General features: G+C 41.6%; 1 pseudogene; it reads left to right on the top strand.

The window, feature by feature from the left end:
* The first annotated feature begins 16337 nt into the window (after positions 1–16337).
* LOC138425110 (histone H3.3A-like) lies at positions 16338–16888 on the top strand (annotated as a pseudogene).
* Positions 16889–17810: the final 922 nt, after the last annotated feature.

The raw sequence follows: 17810 nt of genomic DNA, 5'->3' as shown, positions 1-17810 counted from the left end.
GAAAGAGTTCAACACCTGCCTCATATTTAAATCATGTGATGTCTAGTTCTCAGGTTGACATGATTCAATGGATTGGATAACTAATTCAGTAAACTGTGCTAAAGAAGGGTCTTTCCCTGTTTAACTTCTTCTCCTGCTTTCCCAGGTCTCCAGCTTCCCTGGTATTTGTCTTCCCTGCACAATTAACACACACTAATAACTCATCTCTCCTTAACTTCACTTCTACCTTAAATCAACCATTAAAATCATCCACAAAGCAAACAAAGAGTCCAGTCTCATTACTTGAAAGGTAAATGTTGGTTAATGGGAAGTGGTTTGAAGGTCTCACTGTTTCATTCCCATATCTATACACATTTGTAAAGCAGGGCAAGAAAACTGTGTGAATGCTTAATTTAACAAAATAAATATTCAGCATTGATTACATGCAAGGGGTAATCCATGCATGGAGGATATTCTTTCCCTTATTTCCAACTGAACTGGAATATTAAAGAAACCTAGAGAAGTGTATGGCTACACAGAGAACACAATATGTGGTATTTTGTTTCGTTTCAGGTATTTTTTTGGTAAATGTGCTTTCTTTCTGAAAGCTTATATAAAAAACAATTCTCAGGTTTTTATCATTTCCCATACCAAGTAAAAGAAAGAAGCAGTAGAAATGGTTTTACTTCAACACTGAAAATTTTTTGTGTTACCCCAAACGAGATTCATACTGAGAAATATCTCCAAGTAGGTGTGACGCAAACATATAGTGTGCTGAACTGAAACAAATACACTGCCAGATATTTCTCCAGCAATGATGAGTTTATTCAGAATCAGCAGAGAATTGCAATTTGGAGTGGGCAGCTACGGGGTGCCACATGCAAGTCCCCACTTGGCAAGGAAGGAAGATGCCTTTACAGGGAGGAAAGGAACGAGGGAGGACTATAGTAAACAGCAATGGCTCTTTATTGGAGAGTCTTTGAAGGAAGGAAGCGGGAGCTTTCTTTTTCTTGATGGGCTCTGCTACCGCTGCAGGGCATGAAAGCTCCCCTCGTTGAGTCTCCGTTGAGGTTTCTGTTGAATCTTTCACAAGCGCAACTTTTTGACTACTTCCCAACATCACTCCAATGACCCCAGCTTATCAGGAGTGTTGGTTGACACAGTAGCACTCTTTCCTGTGGACTTGAAATTTCATGGTATACCCAAGGTCTATGTCAGGAGTGTCAAGACTGGACTCAGGAACTCAAATACATTGTTCTATTAAAAACAAATGTATGTGAAGATAGCCCATACTCTGTTTATGGAATGTGTATCACTTTAAATATACTTGCTTTCACTTAAAAAAAGAAAACAAGCAGATGTGTGTGTGTGCACGCGCACATATGCTCATGGATGTCCAGAAACCCTGAAAAGCAAAGGTAGTAAAGAGCATCCTTGATGGCAAAAACCTAGTTAGGTTGTTGGGTTTGTAGTGCAGAGCAAATGGGCACAAAAATGGATTCAGGTCACAAGGAAACTAAAACTCTTGGCTTAATGCAACAGGCAAATGTAACAGATCGTGATTCTCAATTTTAAAGCCTTTATAATAAAAACTCATTTCTATGCAGATGTATACGAAGCATGTGTTTAAAATGCTCCAAGATATGCAGATAGACAAGTGCTTACTTTGGAGGTCATTGTTTTAAGCATTTGGCAGCCTGTTCATAACAGCAAGATTTCTTGATGGCCTTAGTATTCTCTTTGCCAGAAAATCTTATACCATGTTTGGATATTTTCTGTCAATTCAACTCATTCATGCACATGTCAGTTCAGTTCAGTCGCTCAGTCGTGTCCGACTCTTTGCGACCCCATGAATCACAGCACGCCAGGCCTCCCTGTTCGTCACCATCTCCCCAAGTTCACTCAGACTCACGTCCATCGAGTCGGTGATGTCATCCAGCCATCTCATCCTCTGTCGTCCCCTTCTCCTCCTGCCCCCAATCCCTCCCAGCATCAGAGTCTTTTCCAATGAGTCAACTCTTCTCATGAGGTGGCCAAAGTACTGGAGTTTCAGCTTTAGCATCATTCCTTCCAAAGAAATCCCAGGGCTGATCTCCTTCACAATGGACTGGTTGGATATATAGTTTGATAGAAATATGTATTTTCTAAAGTACACATACTAGGAAAAAAAGAAATATATCTTGTGGTGTGTAATAATTAAAAGCTGTAGAACCATGTTTTTTTCTCTGCACCAGGCTGTATTTATCCCAGTTTAGAAAGTTTACTCACATAAAGACTAATTCCAGGAAATGACCACAAGATGGCAGCATATACATATGATCACTAAACATTTGAAGCCAAGGAAAAACAACTGTTATGCTATTTTTAAATTATTCTTTAAAAAGTAGCTCAATGGTTTTCATAAAAAGACTATGATGAAAACAAAATAAAACAGCCTCCACACTTTGTGGGCAATAGGTCACCCTTTTAAGTGGATGTACCAAAAAAAGATAACTCTAATAGTGTTAGGTTATTCATCCCGCACCTGTTGATAAAGAGGTTCTTCCTTTCATCTTCCTTGTACATTAGCTGTTGCTGACATAGACCTGATAACATATCTGCATCTCAGTTTCCTCATTTGCAAATGGGGATAATAATAGCACCTCCCTTGTAGAGCTGCTGTGAGGATAAAGTATGGGAAAATACATACAGAATTCCTAACAGATCCTGACATGTTGTGTTAGGTATTAACTTTTATTATTTTTATCATTCACAATTTTTGTCCAAGCTGGATTTAGAAAAGGCAGAGGAGCCAGAGATCAAACTGCCAACATGTTGGATCATCGAAAAAGCAAGACTTCCAGAAAAACATCTAATTTACTTTATTGACTACAGCAAAGCCTTTGACTGTGTGGATCACAGCAAACTGTGGAAAATCCTTCAGGAGGTGGGAATACCAGACCCCCTGACCTGCCTCCTGAGAAATCTGTATGCAGGTCAAGAAGCAACAGTTAGAACTAGACATGGAACAACAGACTGGTTCCAAATCCAGAAAGGAGTACATCAAGGCTGTATATTGTCATCCTACTTATTTAACTTATATGCAGAGTACATCATACAAAATGCTGGACTGGATGAAGCACAAGCTGGAATCAAGATTGCCAGGAAAAATATCAATAACTTCAGATACACAGATGACACCACCCTTATGGCAGAAAACGAAGAAGAACTAAAGAGCCTCTTGATGGAAGTGAAAGAGGAGAGTGAAAAAGTTGGCTTAAAACTCAACATTCAGAAAACAAAGATCAAGGCATCCGGTCCCATCACTTCATGGCAAATAGATGGGGAAACAGTGGAAAAAGTGGCTGACTTTATTTTTTTGGCCTCCAAGATCACTGCAGATGGTGACTGCAGCCATGAAATTAAAAGATGCTTACTCCTTGGAGGAAAAGCTATGACCAACCTAGACAGCATATTCAAAAGCAAAGACATTTCTTTGCCAACAAAAGTTCGTCTAGTCAAAGCTATGGTTTTTCCAGTAGTCATGTATGGATGTGAGAGTTGGACCATAAAGAGAGCCGAGAGCCAAAGAACTGATGCTTTTGAACTGTGGTGTTGGATAAGACTCTTGAGAGTCCCTTGGACTGCAAGATCAAACCAGTCAATCCTAAAGGAAATCAGTCCTGATTATTCATTGGAAGGACTGATGCTAAAGCTGAAGCTCCAATATTTCGGCCACCTGATGCAAAGAACTGACTCATTGGAAAAGACCCTGACACTGGGAAACATTAAAGACAGGAGGAGAAGTGGACAACAGAGGATGAGATGGTTGGATGGCATCACCAACTTGATGGACATGAGTCTGAGCGAACTCTGGGAGTTGGTGATGGACAGGGAGGCCTGGCGTGCTGCAGTCCATGGGGTCGCAAAGAGTTGGATACAGCTGAGCGACTGAACTGAACTGAACTGGGGTCTCTCATGGAAATGAAGGGAATACACGGCCATTACTAAGATGAAGTGGTTTCTTTCTGTTCTATTTGCTGAGTATTTATATCACCAATGCGTATTGCAAATGTGGTTGCCAGCACTTCTACAACTAGCTCTATAAAAAGAAAAACCACATTGAGACAGGTAAGAGGGGAAGAGACAGAATCTACTTAGGACCCCCACTCCCATAAGCAGGAGAGGACAGCATAAGGGTAGAGGTCCTCCCTGAGGAGGAAGGGTATGCACCCCACATTAGGCACCCCTGCAGTGGGAAGGTGAGCCCCCATAACACAGTCTTTGAAAGCCAACAGGGCTTATGTCCAGAAGGGCCTGAGGGCTATACACAACTGAGCCTCTGCTCAAACTCACTCTTTGCAAGTCCCTGAACAGAGGCAGCAGTTTGAAAAGCACCTCCACCAGACATGAAGGAAATTCATTGACTCATTTTACAGAAAGTGCCCAGGAGTGTGGGTCTGTTGGAGTTATCTCCAGGGATTCAAGAGTTGGCAGGCACCATTTATCTTTCATTCTCCCTCAGCCTAACTGGTCGGGCTCTGGGGGTACATTTCTGACATTTGCCATCTACCAGGCTAGGGTCACCTGCCTTGCCCAGTGTTCCCCTGCACATGTGCCCCCCTCAACCCACCCCCCTCACCCCGCTGGCCAGCCCTCTTCCGCAGCAGCTCTTGCCCTGCCACATCCAGTGGGCAACCTTGGCTGGGACTGGTTTTCCACACTCAGCAGATGCCCTAGACTGAACCAGAATGCTCCTCAAAGCAGCTCCTGCCCCAGCGGGGTCTAGCCCAGCCCACCAAGGTACCACCCCCAGCAGTTTGTGGCTGGAGCCCCTGCAGAGCTCAGGCCTGGCCTCAGAATCAGCCTTGCTGGGGACTCACCCTGCCTACCAACACATCTGCAGCAGACACAGCCAGGCCTAGGAGATGCTACACGCCGGGACAGTCTGAGACCTGGGACGCTTTGCTGTGGTGGCTGCACTTAGTCACACGTCTCCTTGAGCAACAAAATACAAATAAATTGTGAGGGACTCAAAATAACTCTGCATGGACTGCTGGGGAAAATTACGGATGACATGATACAAAAAGAGCAAAAGAACCAGCTGCCACTTCTGAAGAGCCTGGAGCAAAAACAGGGTGTCAGGAGCCAAAGCAGGGTACTGTGCATGCCCTCTGCACAGAATACACCAAAGGGTTGGGCAAGCAGCCTAAGCCGCTCCTCCAGCCTGACCCCTGGACACACCTCTACCCTCACCTGCTATAAGGAATGAAGTTGCCCCATCTCATGGAGCGAGCATGGGAACCTGTTGTCAGTTCTCACTCCTCTGCTGCAACAGGGGCCCCAATAAAGCCATGCCTGAATTTCTTGGACTTCCCTGCTGGTTCAGAAGGTAAAGAATCTGCCTGCAATGCAAGGGACCTGAGTTCGATCCCTGGGTTGGGAAGATCCCCCGGAGGAGGGCATGGCAACCCACTCCAGCATTCTTGCCTGAGGAACTCCATGGACAGAGGAGCCTGGTGGGCAACAACAGTTCATGGGATCACAAACAGACACAACTGAGCAACTAACACTTGCACTTTCTTGAATTTCTTATCTGGCCACTTATTAATTTCTACTGGTTGGGGAAAGGCCAAGGACTCTGATCTGTATCATTATTACTATGACTCACTGAAGGCTCAGATGATGGTCACATTTTTTAGCAATAAAATGTTTTTTTATTAAGGTATGTACATTTTTAATGTAGCTCGGTGGTTAAAAAAAAAGAAAATTTGCCTACTAGTGCAGGAGATATAGGAGACACAGGAGATGCCAGTTTGATCCTTGGGTCAGGAAGATCCCCTGGTGTAGTAAATGGTCACCCACTCCAGTATTCTTGCTGGGGAAATCCCATGGACAGAGGAATATAGTGGGCTACAGTCACTAAGAGTCAGACATGATTGAGCACGCATGCACAAGTACATTGTTTAGACATAAAGCTAATACTACACACTTAATAAACTACAGCGCTGTGTAACCATAACTATTATATGCACTGAGAAAACAAAAAAATTCCTATGACTCACTATATTGCTATATTTGCTTTATTGCAGTGGTCTGGAACCAAACCTGCAGTATCTCCAAGGTATGCCTGTACTAAAGTCTGGTCCTCACAGACCAGGCTATGCTCTTTCAGGAGAAACAGAGATCCAGAGGACATAAGTAACTTTTTCCCACATCATACAGTTAGCAAATAACAGAGCAATAATTCCAACAGACAGTCTAATTTCATTAGACTTCTCAAATTTGAATGTATTAAGAATCAATGGAAGAACTTGGTAAAGCACACATTCCCGACCTCCATTCTCTGGGATCCTCATTTGAGAGATCTAGAGTGAACACAACGCCACACTCCCAGCTAATATGAGGCTAGTCAATGTCTTCCGTATATCAAACTTTGTTTAACAAGTTATTTTTGGTTAACAAGATTCATTTCATGACTTATCTTCATTGGGCAGTAGCCCAGAGACAAAGATGCTGTGAGAATTAAGACATCCAGATTCTAAGACGGTGCAACCAGATAAGTAAATGTTGGCAAGTCTATTTCCCAGTTCCCTTGCATCCCATAAAGAGAGAACTTGTCTTTCCACTATAAACCTCCTAGGGAGCCAACTAGGTGCTATAAAACCAAGTGTCAAGGAGCAAAGGTATGTTGTTCAGTTGCTAAGTCATGTCTGATTCTTTGTGATCCCATGAACTGCAGCACACCAGGCTTCCTTGCCCTTCATCATCTCTCAGAGTTTGCTCAAATTCATTGAGTTGGTGATACCTCGTCTTCTGTCGTGCCCATCTCCTCCTGCCTTCAATCTTTCCCAGCATCAGGGTCTTTTCCAATGAGTTAGCTCTTTGCATTAGGTCTGAGAGATCAACAAAATGATAAAATTAAAACATTCTTAAAACTATGTAACATGTCAAAAGGAATATAGGAGATCAGCTGTCCTGTAAAAACGCATAGGGCATATATGGGAAGGAATTGATAAAATTAGCAGCAACACATTAAAGGAACAGGAATGGGGGTGAAGAGAAAAACACAAACACCTCCTCCTAAAAAGAGAAGAAAGAAAAATCAGGTTCTAATCCTGAACCTGATTAAACAGAATCATTTGTTCAAGCCAGAATTCACATCTTTGGAGCAAATACAATGAACATTCTCTTGTGATTTTAATCAGAGATGTACCACACAAAACAGGAATATCCTTCCAATATTAATCAGAGGTAATGTGCTGGAGAGCTCCCTCAAAGAGGTCTGAACTGCAAACTGTGTATATCAAGTTGCAGGTAGGTAGGCAGAGTGTGGAACGGAGATTCCTTGGCAGGACACTTACTGGGGGAAAATCTCCAGATTTACACATCCCTGTGGACATAGGGAGAGAAACAGGATTATACACCTGGAGAAGCTGGCTTGGAAGGCAGTCACAAGAGAGTCTTCGGCTAATCCCAAGGTAAATATAAAACTGGGATGGCCCTTCAGAGCTGTCCCAACGTGGAGAGAGGTGCCTGGTGGTTACAATTCCCACAGCTATCAGTTCTTATGTGTGGGCTGCTCTGAGAGGAAACTCTGTTCATGGGCAAAGCTAATTCTTAGAGGGGCACACAGTAGGGCTGTCTGTGAGTAACTCCCAGCTACAGGGGAAGTACATCCTGTGTTGTAGAAAGGAACCTGAGAAGCACATCACAGTATCCACTCAAGCAATCATCTGTGAGTTAGGCAGTTAAGTTCCAGTCCTATTCATTTGGTAACCTTCTCACAATAGGCAAGATTTCTCTCCTAATGATTACAATGATATTCCCATAGCTGAGTGATGCTATAACCTAAATGCAGCGTGTTCTGTGATATCTATTCATTCAGTCAGATGAAGCCAAGACAAAATCAGGTATTTTCAAAAAAAAAATCAGGTATTGTCATGTATGATTAGATTAAAACCTGCAAACCACATTCTTACTCTGGGGCCAGGCTAATGAGTTACTTCATTATATAGCTCAGTAAATTCTGTAACATGACGGTAATTCTAGGAAATAACCAAAAGATGGCAGTGTATACACAAAATTTCTTTGGGTGCCAGGGAAAACTGAAAATCTAAGCCAGTTTGTCTCCCAAACGTTGTTCTAAAGATGAGCTAAATAATTTACACACAATTCTAAAAAAAAAAATCCATTTTTTGTTGGTGATGTAATTGCACACAGATATAGAGCCAAAGCAAAAATAATACCCAGCTGTGGATGTGACTGGTGATAGAAGCAAGGTCCGATGCTGTAAAGAGCAATATTGCATAGGAACCTGGAATGTCAGGTCCATGAATCAAGGCAAATTGGAAGTGGTCAAACAAGAGATAGCAAGAGTGAACGTTGACATTCTAGGAGTCGGCGAACTAAAATGGACTGGAATGGGTGAATTTAACTCAGATGACCATTATATCTACTACTGCAAGCAGGAATCCCTCAGAAGAAATGGAGTAGCCATCACGGTCAACAAAAGAGTCTGAAATGCAGTACTTGGATGCAGTCTCAAAAATGACAGAATGATATCTGTTTGTCTCCAAGGTAAATCATTCAATATCACAGTTATCCAAGTCTATGCCCCAACCAGTAATGCTGAAGAAGCTGAAGTTGAACGGTTCTATGAAGACCTACAAGACCTTGTAGAACTAACACCCCAAAAATATGTCCTTTTCATTATAGGGGACTGGAATGCAAAAGTAGGAAGTCAAGAAACACCTGGAGTAACAGGCAAATTTCGCTTTGGAATGTGGAATGAAGCAGGGCAAAGACTAATAGAGTTTTGCCAAGAAAATGCACTGGTCATAGCAAACACCCTCTTCCAACAACACAAGAGAAGACTCTACACATGGACATCACCAGATGGTCAACACTGAAATCAGATTGATTGTATTCTTTGCAGCCAAAGATGGAGAAGCTCTACACAGTCAACAAAAACAAGACCAGGAGCTGACTGTGGCATAGATCATGAACTCCTTATTACGAAATTCAAACTTAAATTTAAGAAAGTAGGGGAAACCACTAGACCATTCAGGTATGACCTAAATCAAAGCCCTTATGATTATACAGTGGAAGTGAGAAATAGATTTAAGGGCCTAGATCTGATAGAGTGCCTGATGAACTATGGAATGAGGTTCGTGACATTGTACAGGAGACAGGGATCAAGAACATCCCCATGGTAAAGAAATGCAAAAAAGCAAAATGGCTGTCTGGGGAGGGCTTACAAATAGCTGTGAAAAGAAGAGAGGGGAAAAGCAAAGGAGAAAGCAAAGATATAAGTATCCGAATGCAGAGTTTCAAAGAATAGCAAGAAGAGATAAGAAAGCCTTCTTCAGCGATCAATGCAAAGATATAGAGGAAAACAACAGAATGGGAAAGACTAGAGATCTCTTCAAGAAAATTAGAGACACCAAGGAAACATTTCATGCAAAGAAGGGCTCAATAAAGGACAGAAATGGTCTGGACCTAACAGAACCAGAAGATATTAAGAAGAGGTGGCAAGAATACACAGAAGAACTATACAAAAAAGATCTTCATGACCTGGATAATCACGATGGTGTGATCACTCATCTAGAGCCAGACATCCTGGAATGTGAAGTCAAGTGGGCCTGAGAAAGCATCACTATGAACAAAGCTAGTGGAGGTGATGGAATTCCAGTTGAGTTATTTCAAATCCTGAAAGATGATGCTGTGAAAGTGCTGCACTCAATATGCCAGCAAGTTTGGAAAACTCAGCAGTGGCCACAGGACTGGAAAAGGTCACTTTTTATTCCAATTCCAAAGAAAGGCAATGCCAAAGAATGCTCAAACAACTGCACAATTGCACTCATCTCACATGCTAGTAAAGTAATGCTCAAAATTCTCCAAGCCAGGCTTCAGCAATACGTGAACCGTGAAATTCCTGATGTTCAAGCTGGTTTTAGAAAAGGCAGAGGAGCCAGGGATCAAATTGCCAACATCCGCTGGATCATGGAAAAAGCAAGAGAGTTCCAGAAAAACATCTATTTCTGCTTTATTGACTATGCCAAAGCTTTGACTGTGTGGATCACAATAAACTGTGGAAAATTCTGAAAGAGATGGAAATACCAGACCACCTGACCTGCCTCTTGAGAAATCTGTATGCAGGTCAGGAAGCAGCAGTTAGAAGTGGACATGGAACAACAGCCTGGTTCAAAATAGGAAAAGGAGTACGTCAACGCTGTATATTGTCACCCTGCTTATTTAACTTATATGCAGAGTACATCATGAGAAACGCTGGGCTGGAAGAAACACAAGCTGGAATCAAGATTGCCAGGAGAAATGTCAATAACCTCAGATATGCAGATGACACCACCCTTATGGCAGAAAATGGAGAGGAACTAAAAAGCCTCTTGATGAAAGTGAAGAGGAGAGTGAAAAAGTTGGTTTAAAGCTCACCATTCAGAAAACGAAGATCATGGCATCCAGTCCCATCACTTCATGGCAAATAGATGGGGAAACAGTGGAAATAGTGACAGACTTTATTTTGGGGGGCTCCAAAATCACTGCAGATTGTGATTGCAGCCATGAAATTAAAAGATGCTTACTCCTTGGAGGAAAAGCCATGACCAACCTAGATAGCATATTCAAAAGCAGAGGCATTACTTTGCCGACTAAGGTCCATCTAGTCAAGGCTATGGTTTTTCCAGTAGTCATGTATGGATGTGAGTGTTGGACTGTGAAGAAGGCTGAGCGCCGAAGAATTGATGCTTTTGAACTGTGGTGTTGGAGAAGACTCTTGAGAGTCCCTTGGACTACAAGGAGATCCAACCAGTCCATTATGAAGGAGATCAACCCTGGGATTTCTTTGGAAGGAATGATGCTAAAGCTGAAACTCCAGTACTTTGGCCACCTCATGCGAAGAGTTGACTCATTGGAAAAGACTCTGATGCTGGGAGGGATTGGGGGCAGGAGGAGAAGGGGATGACAGAGGATGAGATGGCTGGATGGCATCACTGACTCGATGGATGTGAATCTGAGTGAACTCCGGGAGTTGGTGATGGACAGGGAGGCCTGGCGTGCTGCGATTCATGGGGTCGCAAAGAGTCGATACGACTGAGCGACTGAACTGAACTGAAGTGACAGTTCTTTAAGTGGATGTACACAATGAGAAAACAAGTGTCAGGGAGATAAACTGCCCCGCACCTGCTGATAAAGAGGTTCTCCTTTATCTTGTATAATAGCTGTTGCTGACATCTGCATGATAACATATCTGAGCCTCAGTTTCCTCTTTTGAAATGGAGATAAGAGCACCTCCCTTGTAGAGTTGCTGCAAAAAATAATAAGGGAAATGTTTATATACAGGATACATAACAGATCCTGGTGTATTGTATTCGCTATTAATGTTTACTTTTCACATGTCAATCGACATACTAACACTGTACTTGCTTCTCATCCAAATTGTCGTTTATTAATTGTGCGTGTAGTATCACATTTACCGTTTCACAATTGTATTGCGTGGGGTATCTCATTAAATCTTTGGAGCAAACTTTGAGTATGAACAAGTGGGTCACATTTACAGATGCAGAAACTGAAATACAAAGAGATCAAAAATCACGCCCAAGGTAAAACTGCTTTTAAATTATTGGAAAGAATTCCTAATCCTGGTTGCATTTATGAGAAGGCATATTGCCAGGGACAGGGAAGGAACAATTAAAGCAGGAAACAATACCTCTGACTTTTAATACTGATGCTCTTTCTCATCTTCTCTCCACAATCCTTCGTGACACACTGTGTTCACCTCAGGCTTCTGAATTACTCAAATTCATATTCTTCTGATGTGAGGCAGAAATCTACATTGCCTGGATTGCTGAAGACTTGCATTGCTTGACGTAGAGAAGCAGCTCTATGACGTTAGTTGGCCACTGCAGATGTTTAAACGTATTAAAGCCAAGGGATATATACATGTTTCTGTGTTCTTCAAAGTTATATTCATTTTCTTGGTGTGGAGAGTTCAAATAAGAGTTCGAGTATTTTTGAGAGAAGAGACAGATGTTGTGAAGATGAAGGCGGGGACAATCGTTGGGTGGAGTCCCCAGATTTGACTGCTACATACCATGAACTGCTCTGAACTGGCAGTTATGGCCACTCTCCATTGAGAGCTTGAGATGCAGGAGGGGACTGAAACTACACAGTTGTAGACCAGGGAGACAGTGTGGGACTCAGATCTATGAATTACCAATGCAGGTCTTCTTATCCCAGGGAAAGGCAGACCCTTGGTATCCATGGTATCCCTGGAATACCATGCTCACTCAGGAGCCCACACCATGAGTGGATGGCTAAGTGAACAAATGTTTCTATCAAGGGCATGCATGATGAAAACCTCTAAGTGGCTGGTTTCAAGGCACCAGCCTTGTTACAACTCATCAGTTCAGTTCAGTTCAGTCACTCAGTCACGTCCAACTCTTCACGACCCTGTGGACTGCAGCACACCAGGCCTCCCTGTCCATCAGCAGCTCCTGGAGTTTAGCCACACTCATGTCCATTGAGTCATCCAACCATCTCATCCTCTGTCGTCCCCTTCTCCTTCTGCCTTCAATCTTTCCCAGCATCAGGGTCTTTTCAAATCAGTCAGTTCTTCCCATCAGGTGGCCAAAATATTGGAGTTTCAGCTTCAACATCAGTCCTTCCAATGAACACTCGGGACTGATCTCCTTTAGTATGGACTGGTTGGATCTCCTTGCAGTCCAAAAGAATCTCAAGAGTCTTCTCCAACACCACAGTTCAAAAGCATCAATTCTTCAGTGCTCAGCTTTCTTATAGTCCAACTCTCACATCCATACATAACTACTGGAAAAACCATAGCATTGACTAGATGGACCTTTGTTGGCAAAGTAATGTCTCTGCTTTTTAATATGCTATTTAGGTTGGTCATAACTTTCCTTCCAAGGAGTAAGCGGCTTTTAATTTCTTGCTTGCAGTCACCATCTGCAGTGATTTTGGAGCCCAAAATATAAAGTCTGCCACTGTTTCCACTCTTTCCCCATCTACTTGCCATGAAGTGATGGGACTGAATGCCATGATGTTTGTTTTCTGAATGTTGAGCTTTAAGCCAACTTTTTCACTGTCCTCTTTCATTTTCATCAAGAGGCTCTTTAGTTCTTCTTCACTTTTTACAACTCATAGGCTTCTCTGGTTTGCTTTCAACTTTTTCCATCCAGCTCAGCCTGAAACTGGCACAGACTAAAATACTGATCTGACTGCAAAGTTTGCGTGCCAACTCCTCTCCAAACACGAGTTTCACAAATTCATTCATGACAGAAGAGAATATTGCCAGGACAGATACAACTGAGTTTGCTTTCTCTTATAGGATGTCATTTACAAGATCAGTGATGTATTTTTTAAATAAAAACAAGAAAATATCCTTGAATAATATGCCCAATTTTTGTAGAATTAGCCCAATTTCCTCTTTTCAGCGTATTTTTGGAAGTCATTCGAAATGGACAGATCGAATTTCATGGTGCAATGCAATTGAAGGCTGTTGCTATGAATCTATTTTTTGAAGGTGGAATGGACATCGTCAGATGAGAACATAGTCACTATTATAAACAGGCAAACTGTGCACTGGAAAATATACACATTGTTTCACTGGCTATAAGCACATGTGACAAAAAGGTGGGAACAACTGAAATCATTCTACCATCTTATTGCAAATTACACTTGCTGAATTACTTATAACTAAAGAAAAGTTATGACCAACCTAGATAGCATATTCAAAAGCAGAGACATTACTTTGCCAACAAAGGTCCATCTGGTCAAGGCATGGTTTTTCCTGTGGTCATGTATGGATGTGAGAGTTGAACTGTGAAGAAAGCTGAGCGCCGAAGGATTGATGCTTTTGAACTGTGGTGTTGGAGAAGACTCTTGAGAGTCCCTTGGACTACAAGGAGATCCAACCAGTCCATTATGAAGGAGATCAACCCTGCGATTTCTTTGGAAGGAATGATGCTAAAGCTGAAACTCCAGTACTTTGGCCACCTCATGCAAAGAGTTGACTCATTGGAAAAGACTCTGGTGCTGGGAGGGATTGGGGGCAGGAGGAGAAGGGGATGACCCAGGATGAGATGGCTGGATGGCATCACTGACTCAATGGACGTGAGTCTAAGTGACCTCTGGGAGTTGGTGATGGACAGGGAGGCCTGGCATGTTGTGATTCATGGGGCCTCAAAGAGTCGGACATGACTGAGCGACTGAACTGAACAGAACTGAAAATGACTTATAATTTGGAATCCAATGAAATATGGTTCCCTCAGTATATGACTTGGGGCTTCCCTGGGGCCTCAGTGGTAAAGAATCCACCTGCCAATGCAGAAGATGCAGGTTCGATCCCTGAGTTGGGAATATTCTCTGGAGAAGGAAATGGTAACCTGCTCTAGTATTCTTGGCTGGGAAATCCCTGGACAGAGGAGCTTGGTGGGCTACAGTTCATGGGGTCACAAAGAGTTGGACATGACTTAGTGACTAAACAAAAACAACAACCCCTTTATTGTACAGAGATTCCCATAAAACAAACCATTTTTACCATTATATGGCATTAATGTTCAGTGGCATAAAGCCAGTTCCCATCATTGTACAACCATCATGATCATTCATCTACAGAGCATTTTAATCTTCCTAAATGTAACATCTGTCCCCAGGAAACAATAACTATTCATTTTCCCCTTGCCCCAGTTCTTGGAATGTATACTCTACTTTCTGTATTTATCAGTCTGATTATCCTAAGTTCCCCATATAAGTGGAAACATACAGTATTTGTCTTTTTGTGATTAGCTTATTTCATAAAGCAAATTCATTCAAATATGTGCTCATTCATTTTGTAGCGTATATCAGAATATTAATCCTTTTTAATGAATTCCATATTATGTAATATGCCACCTTTTGTTTATACACTTGTTGTCAATGACCATTTGGGTTGTTTATACCTTTTGGCCTTTGAAATTATGCCGCTGTGAACATGTGTGAGCAAATGTCTCTGAGTTCCTGCTTTTTGCTGGATCCTTGGTAATTTTTAAAAAAAATTTTTTTGAAACAACTGTACTCTTTTCCACAGGAACTGCATGATTTACATTACCACCCACAAAAGTGAAAAAAGTGAACATGAAGTCGCTCAAAATTTCAGTTTCAACATATCCTCCCCAACATTCGTTATACTCTGTAGTTGTGTGTGTGTTTTTTTTTTAAAGTAACTGTTCTTATGGATATTGAAGAAGGAATTCATAGGACTCCATCTTAGGCCTGTTCATGCTGATCATGCTCGGCCACCTTTCCAATGGACTCTGAACTCTGTGTTTAGTGCCTATGAAAACAACAGAAGGATAAGACCCCCTCCAGACAGGGGAACCTTGAAGATCACATCTAGGTTACTCATCACCTAAGAGAAAACATATACTAATCACCCCTTCCTCCAGACAGGCCATAAATTTTTCTGTATCTATCGGAGTGTAACCTCGGGTTTATTGATTATTGGCTAATTGTCTGACTGTCTGAGCACATAGCACGTGAGTGATGGGGTTACTGGGATTGTATTTTCCTTGGTTTATGTAAGTCTCAAGGAATTTGGAGTGGTGGGTTCAGACAAGTACACATGGGGTATAAAAGATTTTCACAAATGCTGGTTGGGGTCCTTGGCTAAGAGGAGATCTGCCGTGGGCCCGCCGGTGTAATAAACTGCACTCCACTATCTGCATTGTCCTTCTGAGCGAGTTTGTTTCCCGGAATGCATGGCTACAACAGTATGAGCTGGCAAAATATTAAGGTTTTGATTCACATCTTTCTAATGTTTGATAGTGAGCATCTTTTCATGGGCTTATTGACCAGTTTTATAAATTCCATGGAATAATGTGTATTCAAATCCTTGGCCCATTTTTTAATAAAGTTGTTTGATTTTTGTTGTTGTGTTGTAGTAGTTCTTTATATGCTCTTATCAGATATACACCTTGCAAATAATGTTTTCCATTCCATGAGTAGCCTTTTCACTCTGTTTATTATGTCCATTTTACACAGAAATTTTTGGTTTGATGGGGCTTCCCTGATGGTGCACAAGGTAAAGAGTCTGCCTGCAGTGCGGGAGACCTGGGTTCAATCCTTGGGGTGAGGAAGATCCCCTGGAGAAGGAAATGGCAACTCCTTCTAGTATTCTTGCCTGGAGAATCGCCATGGACAGAAGAGCCTGGAGGACTGAAGTCCATGGGGTCACAAAGAGTTGGACACGGCTGAGTGACTTCATGTTCACTTTTTTCACTTTTCAATTTATCTGTTTTTCCTGTCTTGCCTGTGCTTCAGGTCTCATAGGGGAATTCACTGTTAAATCCACTGCCATCTCTAGCTCGCGGAGCTCCAGCGGAAGGAGAAGGGGGGTAAGTAAGGAGGTCTCTATACCATGGCTCGTACAAAGCAGACTGCCCACAAATCGACTGGTGGTAAAGCCCCAAGGAAGCAACTCGCTACAAAAGCTGCTCGCAAGAGTGCACCCTCTACTGGAGGGGTGAGGAAACCTCATCATTACAGGCCTGGTACTGTGGCACTCCGTGAAATTAGACGTTATCAGAAGTCCACTGAACTTCTGATTCGCAAACTTCCCTTCCAGCGTCTGGTGCGGGAAATTGCTCAGGACTTCAAAACAGATCTGTGCTTCCAGAGTGCAGCTATTGGTGCTTTGCAGGAGGCAAGTTAGGCCTATCTGGTTGGCCTTTTTGAAGACACCAACCTGTGTGCTATCCATGCCAAACGTGTAACAATTATGCCAAAAGACATCCAGCTAGCACGCCGCATACGAGGAGAACATGCTTAAGAATCCATGATGGGAAACATTTCATTCTTTAAAAAAAAAAAAAAATTCTCTTCTTCCTGTTATTGGTAGTTCTCAACGTTAGATTTTTTTTTTTTTCCATGGGATCAAAAGGTACCTGGTATATGATTGCAAGTGGAAAATAGGGGACAGAAATCAGGTATCGGCAGTTTTTCCATTTTCATTTGTGTGTGAATTTTTAATATAAATGCGGGGACATAAAGCATTAATGAAAGTCAAAATGTTTCAGTGAACAAGTTTCAGCAGTTCAACTTTATAACAATTATAAATAAACTTGTTAAATTTTTCTGGACAATGCCAGCATTTGGATTTTTTTAAAACAAGTAAATTTCTTATTGACTGCAAGTAAATGGTGTTTGTAGCATTTTTATCATGCAATAGATTCCATCCATACACTATACTTTTCTAACTGAGTTGGCCTACATGCAAGCACATGTTTTTAATGTTGTCTGTCTTCTGTGCTGTTCCTGTAAGTTTGCTATTAAAATACATTAAACTATAAAAAAAATTATAATAAATCCACTGCCATGAAGCTTTTCCCTTAAGAGTTTTACAGTTTAGCTCTTATGTTTAGGTCTTCAATCCATTTAGAGTTAATTTTTAATACAGTATAAAATGAGGGTACAGTTTCACTCTTTACCATATGAATATTCAGTTTGTCCAACACTACTTGTTGAAAAGACTGTCTTTCTCCATAGCATTGAATGATGTAGGATCCTTCTTGAAAATCATTTTGTCATATGTTTTAAGGGTTTATTTCTGGGTTTTCTGTCTTTTCCATTGTACTATATATCTGTCTTTATGCTAAAACTACATGCTTTTATTTTTTAATTTTTTGTTTTTTGACAAACTGGTTCCTTTATTTTTAATTTTTATTAACTTTTTATTGAAATGCAGTTGATTTGCAATATCATAATAGTTTCAAGTGTACAAAATAGTGAATCACAATTTTAAAAGTTTACATTTCATTTATAGTTATTACAAAATATCA

This window comes from Ovis canadensis, chromosome 20 (assembly GCF_042477335.2).
Source record: "Ovis canadensis isolate MfBH-ARS-UI-01 breed Bighorn chromosome 20, ARS-UI_OviCan_v2, whole genome shotgun sequence".
Taxonomy (NCBI): Eukaryota; Metazoa; Chordata; class Mammalia; order Artiodactyla; family Bovidae; genus Ovis; species Ovis canadensis.
Note: the sequence above shows the minus strand (reverse complement) of the source record. Positions and strands in the feature narration are given on the sequence as shown.